Below are 17,371 nucleotides of genomic sequence, written 5' to 3' on the forward strand. Positions count from 1 at the left end.
TTTTTTATCTTGAAACAGACTAACTACCTGAGGGTTCTAGTTGTTGAAGCTGGTGAAGAACCTGCAATCTTCCTGTCTCAGCTTCCCAAGTACTGGAATTATGCAGCACCACACCAAGAATCTTTAAAGTTTTCTGTATTAAAAGGTAAAGAGTACTTGTGGTTAGAAGTAATTTTATTATTTTATGATTTGTATGCCTTTTGTTTCTTCTTGCCTAATCCTCTGGCTAAGACCTTTAGTACTTAGAATAGAAGTACTTTTGAATAGAAGTGGTTAAAATGGACATCCTTGCCTTCTTCCTGATCTTAGTTCTAGGGAAAAGCTTTCAGTCTTCACCACTGAATATATTTCCTGTTTGCTTGTAATATTCCTTTTCACCCTTTCATTTCAATGAGTCTCATGTAGATAGCATATCATTAGACTGGTTTTGTAGGGTTTTTTATGCATTCTGCTAATCTCTTACCTGTGGTGTGGAAAATTTAATAGAGTTATATTTAAAATAATTGTTGATAGGAGGGATTTCTTTTTGCCCTTGTGATGTTTGTTTTCTATGTGCTTTAGAACTTTTCTATTGCCCATTTCTGCATCACTGTTTTCCTTTGTGTTTGAGTTTTTGTAGTGAAATATTTAAATTTCTTATTTTTTAAAATATACTTTACTTTCTTTGTACTTATGATAATGATTTCATTTAACTTCCTAAAGTTAGCACAGGCTTAAGTGTGATATAAAAAAGTTATCACATGCTTAAGTATGTATAAAATACAGACAGGTACATGCCAATTATTACCTAACACAGCTTAAGTGTGATAACCTTCTTCCTGAGTTGTAGGGTGACTCAGTACAAACTCAGAACCTTTAGAACCATAGAAGCCAAGGGTATAACTCTCAGTCTGAGGCCAGGGAGCATGAAATTCCGATCTTCAAGGCCAGGATTAGAAGAGTGCCCCAGCTCCTGAACAGAAAGAGACAATCGCTTTCTTTTTGCCTTTTGTTGTCCTATGCAGTCCCCCAGCTACTTGGATGGTGCCCCCGCACACATACATACACAATTAGAATGGATCCTCCCCACTCAGCTCACTGACTTATACAGCAGTCTCCTCTGGAAATGCCCCCAAATACTCTTAGAAACAATGCTCAACCAATCATTTATTCCTTAATCCAGTTAAGTTGACAACTACAATTAATGTTACAGAGGGGAAAGGGTTCCAGCCCTTTAAGTCTATGGAATTTTTTTTTTTTTTTTGGTGGTACTGGGGGTGGAACCCAGGGGCTTTTCTACCTCTGAGCCATACCCCCAAACCAATTTTATGCTTTATTTTGAAACAGGGTCTCACTAAGTTGCTGAGAGCCTCACTAAGTAGCTGAGGCTGGCTTTGAACCTGTGCGATCCTCCTGTCTCAGCCTCCCAAGCACGGGGATTAACAAGCATATGCCATCACACCTGACTTGGAAATTACTTTAGTCCAAAGCTGAGGGCTCTGCAACAATTGGAGGGAGGGGGCCATGACAACACTGGCTGCCACCTCTGCCTGCACCACCATGATCATAAGCAGCTATCAATGAACAGAACATGGATCCCAATATTTGGAGAAGAGGCCCCTTTGTGCTTACCCTGGGTCCAGCTATGTTAGTCTGCTCCAGGGACAGGAGCACAGCTGCCTGTCACAGAGCTAAGGGACATGGAATAGGTAGCTGCCACTGTGCTAAGAGCTAAAATTGACCAAAATGAACTGCAATTTACAGTCCAAGTCTTTGCCCGGAAGTAGCAAGCCTTCAGTAGATTCTAGAGTTCTAAAATAGTTGTGTGAGACAGATTCTGCCACTGCAGTTGTCTAGATGAGGAGACAGATTCTTGGTGCCTCCTATTCCACTTTCTTACTAGAAGTCTCTCTTCTAGATAATTTTTACTTTATGGTTAATTTTTTTTCTAATTTTTACTTTATTAAAGTTTGTCATATATTCAACTTTTTAAAGTTTGATTTTTCTTTTTCAAACTAATTGAAATATATTTATTTCCTCTTTACTTTGCTAATGAATATATATATATATATATATATATATATATATAAACATTATGGTACATATAACTTCAGCCAGTCCACATGGACCTTGAAGTACAGTATTACAGTATTGTTGTCATCATTTTCTTTTCTTTTTTTTTTCTTTTTTTTTTTTGTGGTACTGGGGTTCCTGGAAGCCCTTCTACCTCCGGGCTACACTCCCAGACCTATTTTATACTTTTTATTTGGAAATAGGGTCTCTTAAGCCAGCATGGCTGGCTCCAAACCAGCGCAATCCTCCTGTCTCTGCCTCCCAAGTGCGGGGATTACAACCGTGCGTCACCACGCCCGGCCTCGTCATCATTTTCTAACTTCAGCTTTGAGTCAATAATAGTCTGATTAAATTTTTATTTACATTTTTGTTCATTTTCAGTTTTCACCTATTTCTTTGGAGAATGAGATCCATACTCTTTTCTCTTAGATCTGTATTCTTTTCTTATAGAAGTAAAGGATATTTCCTCTGTGGATACTTTTATGAATATTTCATGGGCATTCAAGCAAAGATATAATCTCTATTTTCTCCCTGTAAAATTTATTACCAGGTGTCTATCACTTTCTCATTGTATTTTTGTCAATTTATATTTTATATCATTCACTTTTGTTTTTTGTAAAATATACATAGGTGTATGCCAGTTTTAATTTTTAATTCTGTGTATAGTACTAATACTGCTAATATCTGTATATTTTATAACATAAATATGAGGTATATTAATGATAATATTAGTTATAGTGTTGATATAGTAATATTAGTGTTGGCATCATTGATATTATTAGTGTTTGTGTATTTTTTTTTTTTTTTTTTTTTGGTGGTACTGGGGTTCCTGGAAGCTCTTCTACCTTGGACTACACTCCCAGACCTATTTTATACTTTTTTAAAATTTGGAAACAGGGTCTCTTAATCTAGCAACCAGGGCGATCCTCCTGTCTCCGCCTCCCAAGTGCGGGGATTACAAGCATGCACCACCACGCCCAGCCGTGTTTTCCTATTTTTATTGAATCATTATGAGTAGTTTGGCTTATTCTTTAGCACGTTTTTAGTACTTTAATTGGTGCATTGTAATGAGATTCAAAATAATACATACATGCACCACTGGGTGTATTTCCCTTAGCATCCCACTCTGCTACTCTCTTTTCCCTCATCACATATGTTAGTGAGATTGGTAGTGATACTTTTATATACAGACATAACATTATTTGAACTGTTTTCTTTGTCCTTTTTACACTGCCTGCTGCCTCTCCAACCTCCTTCCACTAATCTGCTGGTCTCTCTGAAGTCTCTTTTTATTTTATTTCATGTGTTTTTTTTTTTTTAATTTTGAGGGTACCTGGGTTTGAGCACAGGAGTATTCTACCTCTGAATTACATCCCAGCCCTTTTTATTTTTTATTTTGAAACAGGGTCTTGCTAAGTGGTTGAGGTCCTCACGAAGTTGCTGAGGCTGATCTTGAACCTGTGATCCTCCTGTTTCAGCCTCCCAACTACTGGGATTGCAGGTGTAAGCCACCACACCAGGCTCTGAAGTCCCTTTTGTTTCCAGTTTTCTCGGTAATTTTTCACATATGAGAGAAAACATCTGACCCTTGACTATCTAAACTGGCTGGCTCCCATTAATATAATATTCTCTAGTTTCATCCATTTTCTTTCTTTCTTTCTTTCTTTCTTTCTTTCTTTCTTTCTTTCTTTCTTTCTTTCTTTCTTTTTACTTTTTCTTTTTTTTTTTTTTTTTGGTGTTACTGGGGTTCCTGGAAACCCGTCTACCTCCGGGCTACACTCCCAGACATATTTTTTAATTTTTGGAAACAGGGTCTCTGAAGCCAGCACGGCTGACTTCGAATCTGCATGATCTTCCTGTCTTCGCCTCCCAAGCGCGAGGATTATAAACGTGCGCCACTACGCCCGGCGTTAGTTTCATCCATTTTTCTGCACAGGACATAATTTTGTTCTTTATGGCTAAGTAAAATTCCATTGCATATATGTACCACATTTTTCATAAATTAAACAAGTAAAGAACACCTACATTGGTTCCATAATTTGGCTATTGTAAATAAGCCTTTTTTTTTTTTTTTTGGTAGTTGAGTAGGCTTAATATTTTAAACCAGTCTGAAACTTTCATAAGATTGAAGTTTACTCCCCTTACATTTCAAGTTTGGTTTGTTATTAGTTGCTTTTATATTTTAAAGCAAATTTAGAACTTCATTTATAAATATTATCAACTTCAAGAATTAAAAATTAGTAGCTGATTCTTTTCATTGAAAGGAGAAAAACAATACTTTGTCTTCTTCTGCCGCCTTCCAACACTTTTTCTTATAACCTCTGGGAATATTATCTAGATCTGTTATACTGTGTTTTCTCTATTTAAAAGTTCGTGTTTTCACATCACCATCTCTGAACGTTGACTTTTAAGTGATAGAATGATAAACAATATGCAGCCTGGTAGCAGTTATTGATACACTTGTCTTTGCCTGCACAAGCAAGCATTTGGCATGACTCCGTAATGACTGTGTAAGAGGCAAATGTTTTAGACTGTTGTCTGAAAATCTCATACTGATATCTCCTGGTAAGATATTAAGAAAATGCTGTCCACAGGTTGTACAGAATAAATGTCCAAAGCTTGGAAAGAATCCTAAAGACAACAGAGAATCTCGTATCAGCATTAGTACTATCAAAGACACAAAACTGCTCTGTGTGGACAGCCTCAGACATCTAAGCCTGTCATCAAAAAGTGATTCCAAAGAGCCCAACTATATATATATATATATATAAAATTTTTTTTTTTTTTTTTTTTTTTTTTTGGTGGTGGTGGTGGTACTGGGGTTCCTGGAAATTCTTCTACCTCCGGGCTTTACTCCCAGACCTATTTTTATATTTTTATTTTGAAACAGGGTCTCTTAAGCCAGAGAGGCTGTTTTTTTATTTTTTTATTTTTTTATTAATTTATTTTTTAATTAATTTATTTATTTTTAAAATTGGTGCATTGTAGTCATATATCAATCACATTGGAGTACAAGACTTGAGAGGATAAACAAGCACACATCATCCAATTAGCCCTCCTCCAGCCCCCATCCAATTCCCTCTCCCTCCCTAGATTCCATGCTTCTTTGGTGATTAACTTTGATACATTTGTTTATGTACCTCCTGTGTTTTATTTATTTATTTATTTATTTATTTTAATTAATTTATTTTTTAAATTGGTGCATTGTAGTCATATATCAATCACATTGGAGTACAAGACTTGAGAGGATATACAAGCACACATCATCCAATTAGCCCTCTTCCAGCCCCCATCCCATTCCCTCCCCCTCCCTCCATCCCACACTTCTTTGGTGATTTACTTTGATACATTTGTTTATGTACCTCCTGCGTTTTAAAGAGGCTCCGTCCTCCAGTATTACATACCCTCTGATTGGTCACATTAGTTGCTTCACTATAGGGCCCTTTCTATAGCTCAACCTCTTCCTGTTGCCCTTTTCCTCCTAGTTATTGCTGATTAAGAGAAGCGTCTGATTTATATTTTCTGCAATATTTCTCTGTGCATGCTGCGTTGCAAGTACCGATCCCACTCTTGATGGTCCCAGTAGTGGCCTGGCTACTCAGTGGACTGATCCAGACCTCGCTGGCTCAAGCAGCGGCCTTGCCTCATGGGAGGCCCCAGTTCTGGTCTCGCTGACCCCTGCACCGGTCTAACCCCTAAGCTGGCTTTGGTCCCGGCCTTGGAGGCCGCAGGAGTGAACTTGCCTCAAGCCAGGCTCCGATGCTGGCCATTGGCCTCTGCACCGGCCTAACCCCTTGGCAGGATTCCAATCCCGGCCTCGGAGGTCCCAGCACTGGTCTAGCCCTTTGGCAGGTTGTTATCCTGGCCTCGGAGGCCCCAGTACCGGCCTTGCCTCACGGCAGGGTCCGATGCCGGCCTCGCTGGCCCCAGCACCGGCCTAACCCCTCGGCAGGCTCTTATCCCGGCCTCGGAGGTCCCAGTACCGGCCTTGCCTCAAGGCAGGCTCCAATCCCGGCCTCGGAGGCCTCAGCACCGGCCTTGCCTCACGGCAGGCTCCGATGCCTGCCTCGCTGGCCCCAGCACCGGCCTAACCCCTCGACAGGCTCAAATCCTGGCCTCGGAGGCCCCAGCACCAGCCATGCCTCACGGCAGACTCCGATGCCTGCCTCACTGGCCCCAGCACCGGCCTAACCCCTCGGCAGGCTCTTATCCTGGCCTCGGAGGCCCCAGTACCAGCCTTGCCTTATGGCAGGCTCCGATGCCGGCCTCGCTGGCCCCAGCACTGGCCTAACCCCTCGGCCGGCTCCAATACTGGCCTCAGAGGTCCCAGCACCGGCCATGGAGAGGCTGGTTTTGAACCTGCACGATCCTCCTGTCTCCACCTCCTGTCTCCACCTCCCAAATGCGGGGATTACAAGCATGTGCCACCATGTCCGGCGTTAAATGGGATGATGTTTTAAGAGTAGTTTATTTAGCTTTTGATTTTATATTAGTAAAGAGTGACATGATAAATGTTTTTTTTTATTTTTATTGGTGCATTGTAATCATACAACACATTGGAATACAAGACTTGAGAGGATATACAAGCACACATCATCCAATTAGCTCTCATTCAATCCCCATCCCATTCCCTCCCCTTCCCTCAATCCCATGCTTGATTGGTGATTATCTTTGATACATTTGTTTACGTACCTCCTGAGTTTTAAAGAGGTTCCATCCTCCCCCATCCCATACCCTCTGATTGGTCACCATTATTGCTTCGCTATAGGGCCCTTTCTATAACTCGACCTCCTCCTGTTACCCCTTCCCTCCTAGTTATTGCTAATTAGGGGAAACATCTGGTTTTTATTTTCTGTGATATTTCTCTGTGCATGCTGCATTGCAAGTTCCAATCCCACTCTTGACGGCCCCAGTAGTGGCCTGGCCACCCAGAGGACTCTGATCCCAATCTCTGGCTCTAGCACTGGCCTTGCCTCATGGGAGGCCCCGATTCTGGCCTCGCTGGTCCCCGCACCAGCCTAACCCCTCAGCTGGCTCCAATCCTGGCCTCGAAGGCCCAAGCACCAGCCTTGCCTCAAGGTAAGCTCCGATCCTAGCCTCGCTGACCCTGGCACCAGCCTAACCCCCTGGCAATCTCCTATCCTGGCCTCAGAGGCCCCAGCTCCGGCCTTGCCTCACGGCAGGCTCCAATCCCAACCTTGCTGGCCCCGGCACTGGCCTTATCCCTCGGTGGGCTCCAATCCAGGCCTTGAAGGCCCCAGCACTGTCCTTGCCCCATGGCAGGCTCTGATCCCGGCCTCGCTGGCCCCAGCACAAGCCTAACCCCTTGGCAGGTTCCGATCCCAGCCTCAGAGGCCCCAGCACTGGCCTTGCCTCATGGCAGGCTCCGATCCTGGCCTCACTGGCTCCGGCACCGGCCTAATCCCTTGGCAGGTTCTGATCCCAGCCTCAGAGGCCTCAGTAGCAGCCTTGCCTCACGGCAGTCTCCGATCCCGGCCTCACTGGCCCTGGAACCAACCTAAATATCTTTAAATGCTCTTTAAGTAAATATGAAATAAGAACTCTTAAGTGATAAAAAGATAATTTTGTTTAATTGGCAGTCTAATCTCTTAGGTTGTAAAATACTGCTGCCTCTTAGAATCACTGAAATCATAAATTCAGTGAAATTTGGAAGCTCATTTTAAAAATATTTATGTGCCTTTTATTTGAAGAATAGCTTGCTTGCTTTTATTTTATAATCTGACAGCTAATTAAGCTTAAGTTTTTTCATTTCATGACTTCCTCACTTTTTTTCTTTTTCTTTTCTTTTTTAATTGTATATTTTGGCAGTACTGTGTATTGATTGAATGAACCCAGGGGCATTGTACCTCCAAGCTACATCCATACTCCTATTTTTTTAATATCTTTTATGGAAACAGGGTTTCACTAAGCTGTGGAGGGCCTCACTAAGTAACTGAGGCTGGCTGTGAACCTGTGATCCTTCTGTCTCAGCTTCCCAAGTACTGGGATTATAAACGTGTGCCACTACGCCCAATCCTCATTCACTTTTTTAATGCTAACTAATCTCTCAACAAGAAGCTGTCTTTATCGGGTTCTGATGTTGTGGGGTTGTGGGCATTAATTGCTCCAGTATTATTCCTCTTTCCCATGATTTCGGATGTTTGTGCCTTCTCTGGGTTCTTCCCTTGGGTCACTATGACTTCCCTTAAGGTGTTCTGGATCTCGAGTCAGTAGTATCTCAGACCCCACTACTCCTTTACTGGGTTTTATCACAGAGTCTCCGACCCAGAGAGTCGATAGAGGCTGCTTTAGACTGTGGGGGGTGCCAGGTTGCACGTTCTCCTATGGTGTGATATCTCGGCCACCGCCCCTTCCCCACTGGGTCAAGTCCCAGGGATTTCTCCTCTGTGGCCCGCAATTTGACTCACTGTTCTTGAGTACGCAGATGTAGCTGTACTGGCCTCGCTGAATTCAGAACCCGATAAAACAGAAAATCAGAGATTTCTAGAAGATCAAATCAGGAAAATAACTGTAGAAATAATAGAGGTGCTTCGAAAAGAACTCAGAGAGAGCCAAAAAGAGATAAAGGATGCAATTAATGAAGTAAAGGCCTCAATTCAAAGCACAAACAACCGATTAGAACACATGGAGAACAGAATCTCGCTCTTAGAAGATAAGCAATCCAAAAATGAAATCATAGTTTCTAATCTAGAAAAAAATATCCGACAACAGGAATCTGATATTGAAGAAATATTGGCCCATTTTAAGAGAGCTAACCTAAGAATTATTGGAATAGAGGAGGGAAAAGAAAGTGAAACCAAAGGGATCAACAATCTCTTCAAGGAAGTAATAGCAGAAAATTTTCCAAACATAGAGCAAGAGGTTGATACAAAGGTCCAGGAAACTTAAAGAACTCCCTTTAGACAGGATCGGAGAAGAGGATCCCCACGCCACATAATTGTCAAAATGACCAATGTGGAAGCCAAGCAGAGAATCTTAAAGGCAACAAAAGCAAAGGGCCAAGTGACATTCAGAGGCAAGCCAATTAGAATCACTCCAGACTTCCCAAACCAAGTCATGAGAGCCAGAAGGGCTTGGAGTAACATATTCCAAACTCTGAAAGAAAACAACTTCCAGCCAAAAATTTCCTACCCAGCAAAACTTTCTATCAAATTAGATGGAGAAATAAGAAGCTTCCATGACAAACAGAAACTGAAGGAATTTATGTCTTCAAAACCAGCACTAGAGAAAATACTCAAAGAGATTAACTACAAAGAAGAAATAGGTAACACACTCCAGAACTTGAGAAACAAGATTTTCCATCCAACAGACAACTAAGATTGGTTATCTGTGGAGATTCATTATTTATGTTAGTCTTTTACCTATCTCAAAAGGGTATTGTTTGCCTTTATTGTTGTTAATTTTTAGGATTTCTAGTTGGAATATTAATATACCTTCAGATATAGCATTTGGAAATATTTTATCCCATTCTATTAGTAACTGTTAACTCTGTTTACATTGTCTTTGGATATACAATTTTTTTTTTTTTTAGGGAGTTTGTATACTCCTCTGTTGCCTGTGCCATTGAAATCATAACCAAGAAATCACTGCCAATTTCAATGTTGTGAGATTTAATGATCCAGATTTTCTCCTAAAAGTTTATAGTCTTAAGATTTATATTTAGGTCTATTATCTATTTTGAGTTAATATTTGTATATGGGATTAGGTAAGGGTCCAATTTTATTCTTTTCCATGTAATTATTATTTTTTAACAATATTTAGTTAAAAGATTTTTATTTCCACCACCAAATGTTCGTGGAAACCTTGTCAAAAATAACTTGACAATATAGGGAAGAATTTAGCTCTAGGCTTTTATTTAACTCCAATGGTTTATATATCTGCCTTTAGAATAGTGCTACACTGTTTCAATTATTGTAGCTTTATATGGTTTGAAATCAGAAAATATATATCTTCTAGCTTTGTTCTTTTTCAAGATCGTTTTGGGTACCTAGAGTCCATATTCCATATTAGGATAGATTTTTTCTGAAAAATAAATATATAAATATATGATAGTTTCACCTAAAAAAAATAGAAAAAAATATTCTCTGGTAAGAAAGAAAGTAAAAGGAAATATTGAAATGTTATCTTTAAGTCATCAAAAGCTTGGTATCAGACAAATGAAACTGTTACGTGAGATTATCATTTTTAATTTTGGATAATTTGCTATAATACTAGATGTCAACCACTAAGCCAAGCATGGGAAGGAGGGATGGGGAGGGAACGGGGTGGGGATCGGGTGGGGGCTGACTGGGCGATGTATGCATGTATGTCTACAAAAGTTTGTATCCCACTATGATGTATGAATACAGTGCACCAATAAAATAAATTAAAAAAAATAAAATAAAATTCAGTACCTGGACGAGGCAATAAAAAAAAAAAAAAGAAGAAGCTGTCTTTAGATAGATTTTACTTTTCCCTAAGAATTTCTGGTTAAAAATACTTACTGAGGTTTCCTATATATATTTTTAGTATCTAATGATTATCCCCTAACTCCAAATTTTTCTGGTCACATTATTGCTCAATGAAGTTTTTATAATTTTTATTGTTTTCTATAGCTACTTAACAATGGTGATAGAAGGCTATAGGCAATTGATTTTCCTGGAAAATAATTCTTTAATCATTCTTTTTTCCATCATAAACCTTTGTTGTGTGTGGTTGTTTTCTTACTGTAATATAAATGTATATATGTGTGGATGTGGATGTGTATATACATACATATTCTTTTCTGTATAGATGAGCTTTATTTTAAGCCTGAGTTCTTAGTTCCCTTTTGTGTGGTCCTTTATTTAAGGCTTCTGCTTAGTCATCCTTAAACAGAGTTGCACACTCTAGGTGGACCTGTTATTTGCCACAAAATAATGTAGATAGAATCTTTCTTACCTATTCTTTACTGGTACACTGTTTGAAGGTCATCTTTGAACCTGTGTTAAAGAGTTGGGTGAGAGAGAAGCGGAGGCCATAGAAATTTACAGTGAGGGCATTGTGGCTGTCTCCTTGCCCTCTACATTGAAACTCCCGCTTTAAGGGCCAATTCCACAAAGACAAATGATGCTATCTGCTTTTCATGAGCAAGGGATTATCACTTGAATTTTAATTTGTTCCCTTGTCTTCAATTAAGCTCCCTGCTTTGGTGAGAAATTAGGTTAAATGGAATGCCTTGAAAGCAATATTTAAGTTTTCCCTACAGCTGGGAAATTGGCTACTATAATCTTTAATATTTTATACGCATACAATATATTTTATATTGCTTATTATATGTATCTATTTAGTGTAATATGTATTTTGTGTTTTATATTTCATATTTTGTATGTTTTATATGTAAAATTATATGTACTATCCTGCAAAGATCTCTCAAGTTCATTAATTTCTTTGTTTGTTTGTATGTTTGGGTTCTGGGATTTGAGCCCAGGGCCTCAGGCATAGCCCTCCCTCCAAGGTCACATATTTGAAAGTACTGACCACAGAACATACTTACATAAAACTTTTACTTAAGGTCAAAGATATATTGCAGCAAGCCAAGGAGAATACAATCATTGGGGTTCCAAGAGGCATCTTGTGCATGTACTTTCTAGAATATTTTATTTATTTATTTATATTTGTTCACTTTGATACTGGTGATTGAATCGAGACATTCTATCTACAAGCTACACTCCCAGCCCTATTTTTATTCTATAATTTGAAACAGGGTCTCACTGAATTGCAAAGGGCCTTACTAAGCAGCTGAGGCTGTCCTCAAACCGCGATCCTCCTGTCTCAGCCTTCCCAATGCTGGGATGACAAGCATGTGCCACCATGCCCAGATTATTTTTTATTTTTAATTTTGAAACAGGGTCTTGCTGAATTGCTCAGAGTCTCACTGAGTTTCTGTGGATGGCCTCAAACCTGTGATCCTTGTCTCAGCCTCCCAAGTGCTCAGATTTCAGGCATACACACTGTAATGGTGATGGCCATTCCGAGGGTCTTATTTCTATGCACAGATCATCCTGTCTTCATCTTGGACCACAAAGATCTGTGTAAGGACTTTTAAGTTTGAAAGAACTTGAAGTAAAAGTTTTGAGCAGGTGTTTTTAAGGTCCTTCTGTCCAGATAATCAGCCAGGCCTACTTGTCTTTTATACCAGTTGGAAACCCATCATTAAAGAAATTAAACATGGGGATGACTAGCATAGTGTCAGACTTTACACAACAGGTACTAATTTGAAGGTTAGACTCCAGCTATATGATGATTGAACTCAGGGGCATTCTACCTCTGAGCTACACCCCCAGCCCCTTCTCTGTTATTTAGAAACAGGGTCTCACTAAGTTACTGACAGGCTCACTAAATTGCTGAGACCAGCTTTGAACCTGCGATCCTCCTATCTCAGCCTCTCAAGTACTGAGATTACAAGTGTGCGCCACCACACCGAGCTTGACATATTTCTAAAAGACAGCCTACTCCTGTTCTAATTTGTCTCTCTAGATACATTTCAGAACATGAAGCAAGTCAAAGGTTAACAAGGCTGAAGGCTGGGTATAGTACCCTCCCAGTACTTGGGAGGCTGAAAGAGGTGAGACAGGAGGATAACAGGTTTGAGGCCAGCTTCAGAAACTTACCAAGACCCTGTTTCAAAATTAAAAAAAAATTTTAAAAGAGCTGGGGTGCGACTTGGTAGAATGCCCCTGGATTCAATCCAAAGTACCAAAAAAAAAAAAAAAAAATGATGGTGAAGGCTACAGGGGAAAGTCACCATTTCACTAACATTTTGGGGAGAGAAAGCTTGCTTTCAGCAGAGATTCTTCTACCTCCCCTCTTCAGAAAGCTTCTTTTGTAGCTTTTATCTTGTAGCTATTCTTGGGGAGGATGGCATCTATTAGTTACACTGATTCAATTGTAGCCATCTGAGAGCCAGAATGGATCATGGAAATGGGGTCTGGGAAGAACAAAGGACCAAAAGAAAGGTAAAGGATACTACTACAGAGGAAGGAAAGCCAGAGAACATTTTCCCCAGTCTGTCTTATCCACTTAAAGTCACCAGCAGCTCCCTTGGCCCATGGATTGAGAGAGAGAGAGAGAACCATTCTTTTATTTTATAGAAGTGTTAATATTAGCCGGGTGTGGTGACGTATTCTTATATTCCCAGCATTTGGGAGGCTGAGACCGGAGGATCGCGGATCACAGACAGCCTCAGCTACTTAATGAGGCCCTTCGCAAGTCAGTGAGACCCTGTTTCAAAAAAAGAAAAAGAAAGAAAAGGAAAGAAAAGGAAAGAACAGGAAAGAAAGAAAGAAAGAAAGAAAGAAAGAAAGAAAGAAAGGAAGAAAGGAAGGAAGGCCTGGGGGTGTAGCTCGAAGGTAGAAAGCCCCTGGGTTACATCCCCAGTACCATAATAAATATATAAATAAATCCTAATATTATGGACTCTATAGTCTGCTCAAGGGGCTATACAGTTTGCCTAAGCTTCAGATTATCAGAAATGTGATACATATGTGGTTGCCCAATTAGGAAACTGTTGAAGAACAAGTACATTCCTTAGTAGAGGGACTCTAATGGTTCAGGATGCTTAAGCTTTCAAGCCAAATGTCCTTAGAAGCTCCAGTTTAGATTGAGGAAATGATGAAGGGTTCAGAGTGGCAGAGGGAGTGACCCCATGAGTCTTGGCCACAGCAGTACACTATGCCAGAAATAATTCAATGAAGTTATCTAAGAACTTTCGACAGTACACTATGCTAAAAAGAACTCAATGAAGTTATATGAGAAATTTTTTATTTCCCACAAAAATCTGGAACTAGATTTCTGAACTATCAAGTCTGGGTTCTCTGAGAATTTTATATGAATTAAATCATGGGAAGTCTCTGAACTTAACATTTTTACTCCCAAAATGCCCAGAAGATTCACGAATGTCAGAGTCAGACCAGATCTTAGATATCTATTCCTGTTGTCCCAAGTCTGGTGGCCTTTAATGACACACATCGATTTACAACGGGCCCCTTCCCCTCTTCATCCTAATCATCATTCCTGGGATCTTAATGACAAATGGTAAACTAAGAGTAAGTCTGACATCAGGAGCTTTGTCCAAACTCTGAGAGCTGAAGAGAAGTAGCATTCACTGCTTCTCTTTGACAAGAAGTGAGTACTTAGCAAATACACCCTGCAATCTGCACACCCCAAACCACCAAGTAAAGAGCAGCCATGGGGGAAAGGGGAGGAATGGAGAGTGACTCAGAGGGGGGGATGCGTGGTGGCAGAGAGTTGGACAGAGCTGCTTCTCAAGACACTAGGGTTTCTTCTGGACTCTCCACTCGTTAAGTACTGAGATGCATCAATCCGGACCCGCTGAGCCCGTCATCCCTCCTGGTCTTGAATGGGCTTTATTCTCAAGGTTTCTACAAGTGAGGGTGTGAGCTTCCTTATTAAGGATGGTCCAGAAAAGGAGACCCGCGAGGCTCTACCAACTCCACCGTGTCTGGACCTCCTGCCTTTGTAGCAGGGGAGGATCTCTCTGCTGAATTGGTATTCACCTCAGATCCCCAGGAAATCTCTGGTAAAAATCAGTTTTTTAAGATTCATGAAAGCAAACCGTGACAACCAGCAACCTTGGCAAGACTGTGTCCTTCTAAAAGGCTTCCAGATTTTCCCAACTCAACTGGGTGTTTTTCCTTCTGAATACTATAATTCCATAATTTTTCTAAAAATTATTTCCTTTTTTCTTACTTTTTTTGTTTAGAAGGAAATGCTTTCATAGAAAAATAACTAGATTTTATGATGTACCTACATTTTATAATAATACCTAGTATGTACCACCAGAAGACAAAGATACAGGTTACAGAGTTCTTTAATCCTCCCATTTTCTGAGATATACTTTGCCTTTACCAGATTGTATAATTTAAAGACATTTACTAACAGGATCTTCCTGTAAATGTGTTTCCATCCCTCTGTTCAGCTATCCACAGCTCTCCAACTGATGACCCACAAATTCTCAGCCTGCTCATTGGAAGAATGAGAGTTAAAATGCATGGCTAAGTAGTGTCTCAGTAAAAGGGAAACCAGATGAATTATTTAAAAAGTAATTTCAGGTTATGAACAGTGTTGTTATTTCTGTGGTTTCAGGACTAATAATTTTTATCAGTATTATTCTACAAGTGAGTTCTTCTATTTCATTTCCTTAGAGCCGGGCGTGGTGGCGCACGATTGTAATCCCTGCGCTTGGGAGGCTGAGACAGGAGGATCGCACTGGTTCAAAGCCAGCCTCAGCTACTTAGTGAGGCTCTCAGCAACTTAGTGAGACCCTGTTTCCAAATAAAATATAAAATAGGTCTGGGAGTGTAGCCCGGAGGTAGAAAGCCTCTGGGTTCCACCTCCAGTACCACCAAAAAAAACAAAACAAAACAAAAAAAAAACATTTCCTTAGGAGATGAAACTCCCTCGTTACATTTTTAAGTTATAGTTATTTCCAAATAATCTCAATTTAAGAAATACATAATTTCAAAAGGAATGGTAAATAAATCTATTTTCCCAGCCATTTTGAGCTGTGCTTCACAGCAAAAATTTGAGGGCAGTACCCATCAACATGGCTCTCCATCTGTGTGCTTCAAGTTGCCAATCACCCAAAAAGAGAAGAAAGCTCTCCACCACGGGAAGTGGGTGAGGTGAGAGTATGACTTACACACTAGAAGGACTGTGTTCTAAAGTCACTTGAACATTCTGGGCCTCCATTGCTGGTAAAAACAAGTCAGAGTGAATGATCTTTATGGAGAATGAGGAGTAGAACAAGTGATTTCTCAGGACCATCGAGCTACAAATTAGTTTACTGTCACTTATACAGCAAAGTACAGATGATATAAATTTGTGGCCAACTATAGTGGGCACAGTCCTGTAATTGTAGTATGTGGGAGGCTTAAACTGAACGACCACATGTCCGAGACCAGCTTTGGCAATGTAGTGAGACACTCAGCAACCTAGCAAGACCCTGTTTCAAAGGGGAAAAATATAATTGTTTTTTAAAAAGGGCTCAGGGTAGAATGCTCCTGTGTTAATACCACAGCACTATCAAAAATAAATAAATATCCAGGCGTGGTGGCACATGCGTGTAATCCTCGCGCTTGGGAGTCTGAGACAGGAGGATCGTATGGGATCGAAGCCAGCCTCAGCTACTTAGTGAGGCGCTCAGCAACTTAGTGACACCCTGTTTCCAAATAAAAAATATAAAATAGATCTGGGAGTATACCCTGGAGGTAGAAAGCCCTGGGTTCCACCCCTAGTACCACAATAGGTAAATAAATAAATAAATAAATAAATAAATAAGAATTTCTGTATTCAATAACTATAGATAAGCTCACAGCAAATATTTACCTGTGAGCTAGGCATGTGGCCCTCTAGCCTATGCTTTTTAATCCCAGGACTTAGGAGACTGAGACAAGAGGATCTCAGATTTGAGCCAGCCTTAGCAAATTATTCAGGCCTTCTGAAATTTAATGAGACCCTGTTTCAAAATAAAGGAATACAATAGGGCTGGGACTTAAGCTCAGAGGTAGAATGCCCCTGGGTTCCATCCCCAGTACCACACACACAAAAAAAATTATACATTATTTAAATGCATCTGTTAATACATGTGCTTATCAGAGTTCATAGCCAATACCAAGATGATTTGAAAAATTAGTTGTTAATAGCAGTGCTAAACAATAAGTGTCTACTTTATTGATAGAGGATGCTGCCTTCTGGATGATACTTGCATAGAAATCCACCTGTCTGTCTGAGGGCAAGCTCATAAATATTGCAGGATAATATTACTTCATATGTATTTGCTGGGGGGAAAGCAAAATTGATAAAAGGAAAGGTTGGAGAAAGGGGAGGAAGAAACAAACAAAATTTACTTTGGTATGCTATATGTGAAAATAAATGTTCTTTTTAAAAGACACATCAGCTGCACTTCCAGTCATTATAGCTTGGTAACATTTGCCTTTATAAACAAAAGAACCAAGGATACAGTATCTTTCCTTGTAATTTGCTCTTACAAGATGCCCACATGGTAGGTAACAGGCCCATTCACAAGTTAAGTATGAGGGTCAGGTATGAGGAATCTAGTTGACCCATGCCCAGGATTTCATGGCACCTATTAGAACTCTGAAGCCTCACCTCTGGTGGCTGTGTAGATGCTGGTGAGGACTTCCCAGCCCCCTCGTCTATCTCCAAAAAGACACCAAAGATAACAGAAACAAGGCAGGAAGTAGCTATGATGACAAAACTAGGTTTGGTCCTTTCTCTGGTCTGTGGTATCAAGCTT

Source organism: Muscardinus avellanarius, assembly GCF_963383645.1.
Source record: "Muscardinus avellanarius genome assembly, chromosome: 5".
Taxonomy (NCBI): Eukaryota; Metazoa; Chordata; class Mammalia; order Rodentia; family Gliridae; genus Muscardinus; species Muscardinus avellanarius.